Here is a 12956-nt window from a genome sequence, read left to right as displayed (position 1 = left end):
AACATGGCGGTGAAAGAGTATTCTCTTAAGTTTAATCAATTAGCTAGATATGCCCTTCATGTGGTTGCTGACAGCAGGGCCAAGATAAGTAAGTTTATTTCTGTGGAATGATAGTGTGGTCAACAAGTGTAGGTCTATGATGTTATATAGTGACATGAACATAACCAGGATTATGACTCATGCTCAACAGATAGAAGAGTAGAAGATTAAGATGAGGAGAAGCAAAATATGAGACCAAGGATAGGTAGTTTTCACTTTGTTCAGCCCAAATAAGGAGGAAATCATTGTCAATTCCATCCTAAGTCATCAGTTCCAACTCCTTCTTCAGCTAGTGCTTCAGCTCCTAAGTTTAGGGATAGTAATAGAGATTGGGCACTAGGCTCTAAGTCTCAGGGCAGTGTCACCAATACCTGAACTAATCCCCTTTGTCAGACTTGTGGTAAGAACCACAAGGTGCTTACAGAGCTGGTAGCGATTTCTATTTTGGATGTGGTAAGCCAGGCCACAAAGTCAGATGTTGTCCCCAGTCAGGCTATCAGGGTTAGCATAATCGTTTCTCAGCCCAGTCCGATCGCCCAAATAAGTAGGGTGCCACTTTCAGTGCTACCATGGGCAACGCCCAAATCGACTTTATGCTCTCCAGTCCAGGCAAGATCAGGAAAATTCTCCTGATGTAGTTACTGGTATGTTACAGATCTTTTATGTGCATGTTTACGCTTTGCTAGATCCAGGGGCTTCTTTTTATTTTGTTACTCCTTACATAGAAGGCGATTTTGAAGTCAGTCCCAAAATTCTAGCAGAGCCCTTTTCAGTCTCTACCCAGTGGGTAAAACTATCATAGCCTAACGGGTATACAAGAACTACCCGGTTATGATATTTCAGAAAGTCACCTCTGTAGAATTAGTCTAATCAGAAATGACTGATTTTGATATTATTCTCAGAATAGATTGGCTCATTCCTGCTATGCCACAGTCGACTGTAGAAATAGGATAGTCTAGTTCTAGTTTCCGAATGAACCCAGCCTAGAGTAGAGGGGTAGTACTTCAGCATTCAGAGGTCACCTTATTTCCTACCTTTGGGTATGGAAAATAATATCTAAAGGGTGTGTCTATCATCTTGTTTATGTTAAGGACTCTAGCTCCGAAACTCCCAGTCTTGAATCAGTCCCAGTAGTGAATGAATATTCAAATATCTTTCCTGAAGATCTTTCAGAAATTCCCTTTGAAAGGAAAATAGACTTTGGCATTGATCTTCTTCCAGATACTCAACCTATATCTATTCCTCCATATAGAATGGCATCAACAAAACTCAAAGAACTGAAAGAGCAGTTGAAGGATCTCTTAGCTAAGGGGTTCATCAGGCCCAGTGTGTCCCCGTGGGGTGCACCAATTTTATTCATGCACAAGAAAGACGATTCTCTCAGAATATGTATTGATTACTATCATCTCAATAAAATCACGGTCAAGAACAAGTATCCTCTTCTTAGCCGCTTTCACAGACTTGATAAACCGGGATTTCAAGCAGTACTTGGACATGTTCGTCATAGTCTTTATAGATGATATTTTGGCTTATTCCCGTAGTGACCGTGATCATGCAGACCATCTCAGAATTGTGCTTCAGACTCTCAGATCCCATTAGTTGTTCACCAAATTTAGTAAGTGCAAATTTTGGCTAAAGTCAGTAGCATTCTTTGGTTATATTATTTTCGGTGATGGCATTAAAGTTGATCCTCAAAAGATCGAACCCGTAAGAAACTGGTCTCGCCCTATCTCTCCATTAGATATCTGAGTTTCTTGAGTTTTGTTGGCTATTACAGACGGTTTGTTAAGGGTTTTTCTTCTATTGCATCCCCTATGACCAAATTATTCTTCCAGAAGTGCATGGTGCATGCTACTCTATTCATCCAGGGGCCACAAAGATGTACCACAACTTATGGGAGATATATTGGTGGAGTGGGATAAAGAGAGATGTTGCAGAATTTATGGCTAAGTGCTCTACATGTCAGCAGGTTAAGATAAAGCATCAAAAGCCTAGTGGGTCCATGCAAGAGTTTAGTATTCCTACTTGGAAGTAGGAAGAAGTGAACATGGAATTCATGATGGGTTTTCCTCGTACTCGTCATTAACATGATTCAGTTTGGGTCATTATAGATAGGATGACCAAATCTGCTCATTTCTCTCCAGTCCATACCTCTTATTCAACCAAGGATTATGCCAAACTCTACATCAGAGAGTTGGTCAGATTGTACGGTGTTCCGTTATCTATTATCTTAGATAGAGGTACTCAGTCCATCTCTCATTTCTAAAAAACATTCCAAAAGGGTATTAGTACCCAATTCATCTCAGTACAACCTTTTATCCTTAGACAGATGGTTAAGCAGAAAGGACCATTCAGACCCTAGAAGATATGCTAAGGGCGTGCGCAATTGATTTCAAGGGTAGTTGGTATGACCACTTGTCTTTGATTGAGTTTGTATACAATAATAGCTATCATTCCAGTATTAAGATGGATCCATTCAAAGCTCTCTATGGTAGGAGGTGCATATCTCTAGTCGGTTGGTTCAAAGTTAGTGAGGTTTTAGTTATAGGGCTTGACTTAGTATTCGTGCCTTAGAAAAAGTCCAATTGATCAGAGAAAGACTCTGGGCTGCTCAGAGCCGACAGAAGTCTTATGTAGATGTGCGTATAAAGGACCTCGAGTTTGAGGTTGGTGACTATGTCTATCTAAAGATATCTCCCATGAAGAGAGTGAAAAGATTCAGAAAAAAGGGAAAGCTCAGTCCCTGATATGTAGGTCCCTTTAAAATTCTGAGTCGCTTTGGTAAGGTAGCATATGTCTCTTTGCTCAAGAAGTGCATAGATGACCCAATAGTTGTAGTCCCTATTCTAAGCATAGATGTTCAGAACAACCTCTCTTATGAAGAGATTCCGGTCGAAATTCTTGACTATCAGACTCGCAGACTGAGGAACAAAGAAATCCCTTTAGTCAAAATTCTTTGGCGAAATTAGTCTATTGAGGGAGCTGCTTGGGAAGAAGAAGCAAATATGCGTACCAAGTATCCTCACCTTTTCCCCGCTAACTCAGATCAAGCTTAAGGTAACAATTCTCCTTAAGTTTTTTAGTTTTCATGTCCAGATTTCAGTTACAAACTTGGTATCAATTTCATGTTCAGAATTCTATTATAAACTTGGTACTAAGTACCATTGCATATTCAATCATATGTTAATGCATCAAAATAGTTATGTATTCATACATCAGACATGCATTCTCCTAGTGGGAAACTCAATTATAAGAAATCTCAGTCATGTGTTCATGAGTCAGTTAAGTCATTAAATCATGCATCAGATATGCATGCTCAGTATAAATCTTAGAAATGTCATTCATGTTTTAGTTGTTCATGTGTAGTATATACTTCACCTCATCATTTCTCCCATCTCAGTCAGTCGCATTCGAGGATGAATGTTCCCAAGGGGGAGATATTATAGTACCCCAAAGTTTCCTAACTAATTTCATACCAAGAATGTTAAGTATTATATTTTAAATTGAATGATGTTTATTTCATGGGGAATTTTCAAGATCTTTATTTTTTGTTATGTGTAAAATTCAATAAGCTTTCCGTCGATACTAAATTCGCCTAAATACGATAATCGGGTAAGAAGTTATGGTGATTTAAAGTTTCAGTCATAAAACACAGTCATCTCAGTCAGTGGCGCGTCGCACCATAAGCCAAAATGACATTTGTCAATTTCTAGTAAGACTCCGCGATTTCACTACATCGCGGAGGGCTCCTAAATCCCAATTGTTAAAATCCAGTAAAGCTCCATGATGACCCCGCGTCGCGCCGTCATTCAATTTTCTAGTTGTCGAATTCTAGTGACACAGCATGATAGCACCGCATCGCGCCAGGGGTCTAGGTCGGGAAATTTTTCACAAAATTTAAAAGACGCGTCCAGGGTTAAATGAGTCTTTTCCCATGATTTTAGTATTCCTTAAACGCGAAATTTAACCCTATATGACCTAAGGATATCATTATTCATTATTCATCCTATTTTCCCTAATTTCTTCATACACTCTCAAAGCCAAGAATCTCTCCAAGGATCTTTACGGAGTTACATTCTAAGGTATGTCATATGTTGATTCATGGGTCTCTTTCACCCATGAAGCTCAAGAATCACTTTTCAAAATCCAAGATTTGTATATTTATGAATGTTCATGATTTGATTTAATTGAAAATTGATGTTCATGTGGTTGGTTGGTTTCGTTCCATGTTATAGACTATTTATTTACAAGAATTGATTCTACTATGTGATGATTTATGCGATATTCATAATAAACCCTCCAATTTACAAGTTGTTTTATGTATCCATGATTATTAGATGTGTTGATAATTGTATAACCAAAGCATGCTCCCCATATATTTGATTAAATGCTTATGTGAAGGAAAAGTGCCTTACTAGTATGATAATATGAAATCCCCATTCATGTACAAGTTATGTATGTCAAGTGTTTGATGAAATGCCCTAGCCAATGGATTATGTATTGTTGATGTTGGTCCTGTATTCAACAAAGTCATGCTTTGTTAGTTTCTTTCTATCGAGTCCTGGGGGTACTTGTACCCGAAAAATATAACTGTGTACCTAGAGTCAGTGACATGTTTCACAATATCCTCAGTCAAGCCATGATCCATAGAACTCAGTCAGTTATGTGACTCAGGAAAGCTCAGTAATTCAGTAATCTCAATAGTATTCCGTCAGTTAATGAAACTCCATGAATTCAGTGTAGTCCATTTCAGTTAATCATGTTCAGTGTCTATTCAGTTGGGAGTAGGAATTAGCATCGAGTGAACCCAAGGATGGGAACACACATTGTCAGATGAGGGTGTGATTCTTAGAAGTCATCCTTGCATTTCAGAACTATGTAGCCAACATAGGTTGAGATATCTGCGCTGTCAGGTGAGGGTTGATGAGGTGGATAAACACTGTCAGATGAGGGTCCCACCATTCTATTTTAGGGACACTGTCAGATAAGGGTCACTCACAGCTTGTTCTTACCGATGGTGTGGTATTGACACCCTTCCAATTGGGGTTACAGATTAGACCCCACCTCAACTATAATGTGTTATTTGGGGCATGTCATTTAGATAACTACTTCCCACATTCTTAGTCTCAGTTTTGATAATAGATCTCAGATAGTTCTATAGCATTTAGGATTGTCAAATATAGTCAACTCAGAATAGTACGAAACTCAGCTAATTCCATCCAAACCTAGACTGTCAGATATAGTCGCTTAGTATCAGTTATTTCAGTTATATAGTTATAAGTATCTTATGCTATTAGTACTCAGATTCAGTAATCATGTTATTACAAACTCAATTACAGTTATTATGTATTCATACATGTATTCTCACGTTTATGTTATGTAGTCAGTTAGTTCAGTTCATGCATATGTAACCTTTGCATTCAGCCTACTTCACATGCATACCAGTACATTAAATCATACTGAAGCATTTGCGCTATGGTATTTTATACAATAGGTTCAGAAGCATGAGCTCCAGAGCATCAGTATCTGCCAGATTTAGCAGTGAGTCCTCATCATACGAGGATGATATTATTAGTTATTTCATTATCTCAGTTAGCTTTTAGTAGATGGATTTAGCTGGCAACATGTTCCATCAACTCCTTATCCAGACTATTAGAGGATTTTCATACTACCATGTTTAGATAGTTTATTTTAGTTGTTTTTAGGTATTTCATACCCCATCCAGATGTTATGTTTTATTAGTTATGTTACAATTTTGAACCTTATGGCCTTTCAGCCTTTATTTTTGCATTATACAGTAAATTTTGCAGTGTCCAGGTATAGATATCAGTCATGGGTTAGCTTATGGTCTTTGGGGGTTATGAGTATCGTGTAGCATTCTAGGTAATAGATTTGGGGCGTTACAAACTTGGTATCAGAGCCTAAGGTTCAATAGAGTCCTAGAAAGTCTGAAAGCCATATCTAGTAGAGTTTTGTACATGGGTATGTTGCGTGCCACATTTAAGTGCAGGAGTCTATAAGTTGTTTTAGGAAAAGTTTTCCTTCTTTCAGTATTCACGTCGTGTCAGTGAGCATAATCTCCAGTAAATCTCTCAGTCTAGTCTAATTCGTTTCCCCCTTTCTTCTACAAAATATGCCTTCCAAAAGAAAAAATAGGAATCAGCCAGCCTCTCAGCCCGAAGATCCTTTGGGCGAATATGTTTCTCACACAAAGTTTAGAGCTACATTCACTACTCTTGCTCAGTCAGTTACTTCTCTGAATGAACAACCAACTGTCATTCCGGCCAACCTAGTGGCTAATTCAGCTGCAGCCAGGATTCAGGATTTCACCTGAATGAATCCTCAATCCTTTTTTAGGTCTAAGTCAGATGAGGACCCTCAAAAATTCATTGATCTAGTTCTGAAGGTTACAAACATCATGGGGGTTACTTCGAGGGAGAGTACTGAGCTAGCTGCATATCAGGTGCAGGATGTTGCTCATACTTGGTACATACAGTGGAAGTTAGAGAGGTGAGTTGATGCAGGACCTATTGAGTAGGAGGAATTTGTTACTGCATTCTTAGATAGACTCATTCCCCAAGAGCTGAGAGAGGCTAAGGTGTTATAATTTATCAACCTCAGGCAGGGCAACATGATGGTGAAAGAGTTTTCTCTTAATTTTACTTAATTAGCCCGATATGCCCTTCATGTTGTCGCAGACAGCAGGTCCAAGATGAGTAAGTTTGTTTCTGGGGTGAATGATAGTGTGGCCAAGGAGTGTAGGTTTGTAATGTTAATAGTGATATGAATATATCCATGATTATGACTCTTGCTCTATAGATAGAAAAGAAGAAATTAAGATGAGAGAGAAGCAAAATAAGAGATCAAGGACAGGTGGTTTCAACTTTGCTCAGCCTAAATTAGAAGAAGGGAATCGTTCTCAATTCCATATTAAGTCATCAGTTCTATCTCCTTCTTCAGCTAGTGCTCCAACTCCTAAGTTTAGGGATGGTAATAGAGATAAGGCGCCAGGCTCTAAGTCTTAGGGTATTATTAGCAATGCCCGAACTAATCCCCTTTGTCAGACTTGTGGTAAGAACCACAAGGGTGCTTGTAAAGCTGGTAGTGATGTCTGTTTCAGATATGGAAAGACAGTCCACAGAGTCAGAGATTATCCCCAGTCAGGATATCAGGGTCAGCATAACCATTTCTCAGCCCAGTTCGATCACCCGAATCAGCAGGGTGCCACTTCCAGTGCTAATAGTAGGCAACGCCCAAATCAACTTTATGCTCTCTAGTCTAGGCAAGATCAAGAAAATTCTAAGTATTCCTACTTGGAAGTGGGAAGAAGTGAGTATGGAATTCATGATGGGTTTACCTCGTACTCGTCATCAACATGATTCAGTTTGGGTTATTGTAGATAGGATAACCAAATTAGCTTATTTCCTTCCAGTCCATACCTCTTATTTAGCTGAGGATTATACCAAACTCTACATCAGAGAGTTGGTCAGATTACACAGTGTTCCATTATCTATTATCTCAAACAGAGGTACCCAGTTTACCTCTTATTTCTGGAAAGCATTCCAAAAGGGTCTTGGTACCCAAGTTTATCTCAGTACAACCTTTCATCCTCATATAGATAGTCAAGCAGAAAAGACCATTCAGACCCTAGAAGATATGCTAAAGGTGTGTGCAATTGATTTTAATGGTAGTTAGGATGACCACTTGCCTTTGATTGAGTTTGCATACAATAATAGCTATCATTCCAGTATTAAGATGGATCCATTTGAAGCTCTCTATGGTAGGAGGTACAGATCTACAGTTGGTTAGTTCAAAGTTAGTTAGGCTTTAGTTATAGGGCCTGACTTAGTATTCGATGCCTTAGAAAAAGTCCAGTTGATCAGAGAAAGACTCTGGGCTACTCAGAGCCGACAGAAGTTTTATGTAAATGTACATAGAAAGGACCTCGAGTTTGAGGTTGGTGACTATGTCTATCTAAAGTTTTCTTCCATGAAGGGAGTGAAGAGATTCAACAAAAAGGGGAAGCTCAGTCCCCGATAAGTCGATCCCTTCAAAATTCTTATTCATTTTAGCAAGGTAGCTTATGAGCTCGAATTACATTCAGATCTAACCTCAGTTCATCCAGTCTTCCATGTCTCTTTGCTCAAGAAGTGCATAGGTGACCCAATAGTTGTAGTCCCTATTCAGAGCATAGATGTTTAGAACAACCTCTCTTATGAAGAGATTTTGGTTGAAATTCTTGACTATCAGACTTGCAGACTGAGGAATAAAGAAGTCCCTCTAGTCAAAATTCTTTGACAGAATCAATCCATTGAGGGAGCTACTTGGGAAGCAGAAGCAAACTTGCATACCAATTATCCTCATCTTTTCCCCGCTAACTCAGATCAAGCTCAAGGTAACAGTTCTCCTTAAGCTTTTCAGTTTTCATGTCCAAATTTTAGTTACAAACTTGGTATCAATTTCACGTTTAGAATTCTATTATGAACTTGGTACTAAGTACCATTGCATATTCAATCATATGTTAATGCATCAGATTAGTCATGTGTTATGCATCAGACATACATTTTCCTAGTGGGAAACTCCTTTATCAGAAATCTTAGTCATGTGTTCATGAGTTAGTTAAGTCATAAAATCATGCATGCATGCTCAGTATAAATCTTAGAAATATCAGTCATGTTTCAGTTGTTCATGTTCAGTATATACTTCAGCTCATCATTTTTCCCATCTCAGTCAGTCGCATTCGAGGATGAATGTTCCAAAGGGGGAGAAATTATAAACCCCAAAGTTTTCTAATTAATTTCATCCCAAGAATGTCAAGTATTAGCTTTTAAATTGAATGATGTTTATTCTATGAGGAATTTTAAAGATTTTCACTTTTTGTTGTGTGTAAAATTCAATAAGCTTTCCATCGTTACTAAATTCGCCTAAATTTGACAACCGGGTAAGAAGTTATGGCGATTTAAAGTTTCAGTCATAAAATACCATCATATTAGTCAGTGGCGCATCGCGCCATAAGCCAAAAGGACATTTATCAATTTCCAATAAGACTCCGCAATTTCACCGCATCTCGAAGGGCTCCCAAATCCCAGTTGTCAAAATCCAGTGAAGCTCTACGATGACCCTGCATCGTACTATCATCCAATTTCCTAGTTGTTGAATTCTAGTGACATGGCGCGATAGCACCGCATCACACCAAGGGTCTAGGTCGGGAAATTTTTCACAAAATTTAAAAGATGCGTCCAGGGTTAAATGGGTCTTTTCTCATGATTTTAGTTCAGCCTTAACCACAAAATTTAACTCTACATGACCTAAGGATATCATTATTCACTCTATTTTCCCCAATTTCTTCATACACTCTCAAAGCCAAGAATCTCTCTAAGGATCTTTACAGAGTTACATTTTAAGGTATGTCATGTGTTGATTCATAGGTCTCTTTCACCCATGAAGCTCAAGAATCTCTTTTCAAAATCCAAGATTTGTATATTTATGAATGTTCATGATTTGATTGAATTGAAAATTGATGTTCATGTTGTTGGTTGGTTTCGTTCCATGTTATAGACTATTTATTTACTAGAATTGATTCTAATATGTGATGATTTATTCGATATTCATGATAAACCCTCCAATTAACATGTTGGTTTACGTATCCATGATTATTAGATGTGTTGATAATTGAATAATTAAAGCATGCTCCCCATATGTTTGATTAAATGCCTATGTGAAGAAAAAGTGTCATACTAGTATGATAATATGAAATCCCCTCTCATGTATAAGTTATGTATGTCAAGTGTTTGATGAAATGCCTTAGCCAATGGATTATGTATTGTTGATATTGGTCCTGTATTCAAGAAAGTCATGCTTTGTCAGTTTCTTTCTATTGAGTCCTAGGGGTACTTGTACCCAAAAAATATAACTGTGTACCTAGAGTCAGTGACATTTTCACGATATCCTTAGTCAAGCCATGATCCATATAACTCAGTTAGTTATGTGGCTTAGGAAAGCTCAGTAATTCAGTAATCTCAATAGTATTCCGTCAGTTAACGAAACTCCATGAATTCAGTGTAGTCCAGTTTAGTTAATCATCTTCAGTGTTTATTCAGATGGGAGTAGGAATTAGCACCGAGTGAACCCAAGGATGGGAACATACACTGTCAGATGAGGGTGTAATTCTTAGAAGTCATCCTTGTATTTCAGAACTATGTAGCCAGCATAGGTTGAGACATCAACACTGTCAGATGAGGGTTGATGAGGTGGATAAATATTATTAGATGAGGGTCCCACTATTCTTTTTTGGGGACACTGTCAGATGAGGGCTACTCATAGCTTGTCCTTATTGGTGGTGCGGTATTGACACCCTTCTAATTAGGGTTACAGATTGGACCCCAACTCAGCTATAGTGTATTATTTAGGGCATGTCAGTTAGATGACTACTTCTCACAGTCTTAGTCTCAGTTTGAGTAATAGAACTCAGATAGTTCTACAACATTCAGGACTGTCAGATACACCTTACTCAGAATAGTAGAGAACTCAGCTAGTTCCATCAGAACCTAGACTATCAGATACAGTCACTTAGTATCGGTTATTTTAGTTATACAGTTATAGTATCTCATGTTATCAGTACTCAGGTTCAGTAATCGTGTTATCACAAACTAAGTTATAGTTATTATGTATTTATACATGTATTCTCATGTTCATGTTATATAGTCAGTTAGTTCAGTTCGTGCATATGTACCCTTTGCATTCAGCCTACCTCACATGCATACTAGTATATTCAATTGTACAGACACATTTGTGCTATGGTATTTTATACGATAGGTTCAGAAGCATGAGCTCCATAGCATCAGTAGCCACCAGATTTAGCTGTGAGTCCTCATCATTTAAGGATAATATTATTAGTTATTTCATTATCTCAGTTAGCTTTCAGTAGATGAAGTTAGTTGGGGACATATCCCATCAACTCCTTATTCAGACAGTTAGAGAATTTTCATACTACCATGTTCAGACAGTTTATTTTAGTTATTTTGGGTATTTCATACCATCCATATGTTATGTTTTATCAGTTATGTTACAATTTTGAACCTTATGGCCTTTCAGCCTTTATTTCCATATTATACAATATATTTTACAGTGTTTAGGTAGAGATATAAATCATGGGTTAGCTTATGATCCTTCAGGGTCATGAGCTCCATGTAGCATTCCTGGTACCAGATTCGGAGCATTACAATACGAATGGTATGAGGAATAAGATCAGGCAAGGGGTGGCACTAATGAGTCATTACTGTGGGAGGATTTCTCTAATGCATTCCTGGATCACTTCTTTCCTTAGGAGTTGAGGAAAGTGAAAATAAAAGAGTTTGTTAATCTGAAGCAATGGAAGATATTGATCACGAAATATGCCTTTAAGTTTCACTGGTTATCTCGGCATGCTTTGGAGATGGTATCTGATATGAGGTCCTAGATGAGAAAGTTTGCTTTGGGACATTTTCATGAGTTGATCCTTAAAAGTAAGGCTACCTTGATGATCAAGGAAATAGATATCTCTAGGTTGGTTGTCTACACGCAACAGGTAAAAGAAAAGAAGAAGAAGCAGGCTGAAATAGGAGAGAGACAAGACCAAAAGTTAGGTTCTCTAAGAAGGGTGGCGGCTAATAGTAGAATAGCAGGGATGGTGGTAAGTGGCCCAAGAAGAAGTAGAGAAACTTTGGGTCTTATTCAATGGCTAGTGCTCTCTACCCAAAGTTGTCGGGTGATAGGAGTTTCTATGATGGGGATAACTTCAGGGCATAGGGTGCCCAATCTAAGGCTAACGGGGCTCAGTCAGCTCCATCGTGTCCTTCCCACAGGTTTTGTGGTCATTTGCATATGGAATTTTATCATGAGGGGAAGGATAGGTGCTTCGACTGTCAGCCTGGCCATATTCTTAGAAACTGTCCTGTTGGTAAGGTTTCCTTTAGGGAAAATAAGGTTCCAATTGCTTGGTCTTTATCTCTAGCACCAAAGGGTGCACCTTCTAGTTCTGTCACTCATCAAAACTGTCTTTATGCTCTCACTACCCAATAGGAGTTTGAGGCATCGCCTGACATCATGATAGTATGTTGCAACTCTTTTCTTGTGATGTGTATTGGTTACTTGATGCAAGGTCCACTCTCTTTTATATGACCCCCTTTGTGGTTGTGCATTTTGGTTTTGATCTGGAGTGTTTTTCAGACCCTTTTTCTATTTCTACCCCGGTAGGTGACTCTGTGATTGCTGAAAAAGTCTATAGGGGGTGTGTGGTATCAGTTGGTAGTAAGGAAACTTTGGTGGATTTGTATAAATTAGATATGGTTTATTTTGATGTTATTTTGGCGATGGATTAGTTGCACTTGTGCTATTTATTCCTAGATTGTCGAACACGTAGGGTTGTCTTTAAATTTCCCAATGAGTTTGTTATTGAGTGAGAGGATAGTTCCCTAGATCCTAAGGGGAAGTTTATATCATATCTTAGAGCTTGGAGATTTATCTTCAAGGGGTGTCTCTATTATCTAGTCTGGGTTAAAGATTCGAACTTGGATAGTCCTTCTTTGCATTTGGTTCCAATGGTGAATAAGTTTTTTAAGTTCTTCCTTGATGACTTTCCTGGCCTTCCTATGGATAGGGAAATTAAGTTTAGGATTGATCTTGTTTCAGACACTCGTCCAATTTCTATCCCCCCTTATATGGCTTCGGCTAAGTTGAAGAAGCTCAAGAAGCAACTTAAGGATCTTTTGGATAAGGGATTCATCCATCCTAGGATGTCCCTATGGGGTGCACCAGTGTTGTTCATGCGTAATAATGATGGTTCTCTTGTAATATGTATTGACTACCGACAGTTGAATAGGGTAACAGTAAAGAACAAGTATCCTCTTCCATGGATAGATGACTTGTTTGATCAATTG

This window comes from Capsicum annuum, chromosome 2 (assembly GCF_002878395.1).
Source record: "Capsicum annuum cultivar UCD-10X-F1 chromosome 2, UCD10Xv1.1, whole genome shotgun sequence".
NCBI lineage: Eukaryota > Viridiplantae > Streptophyta > Magnoliopsida > Solanales > Solanaceae > Capsicum > Capsicum annuum.
The sequence above is the reverse complement of the archived record's forward strand: the minus strand, read 5'-3'. Positions refer to the sequence as shown.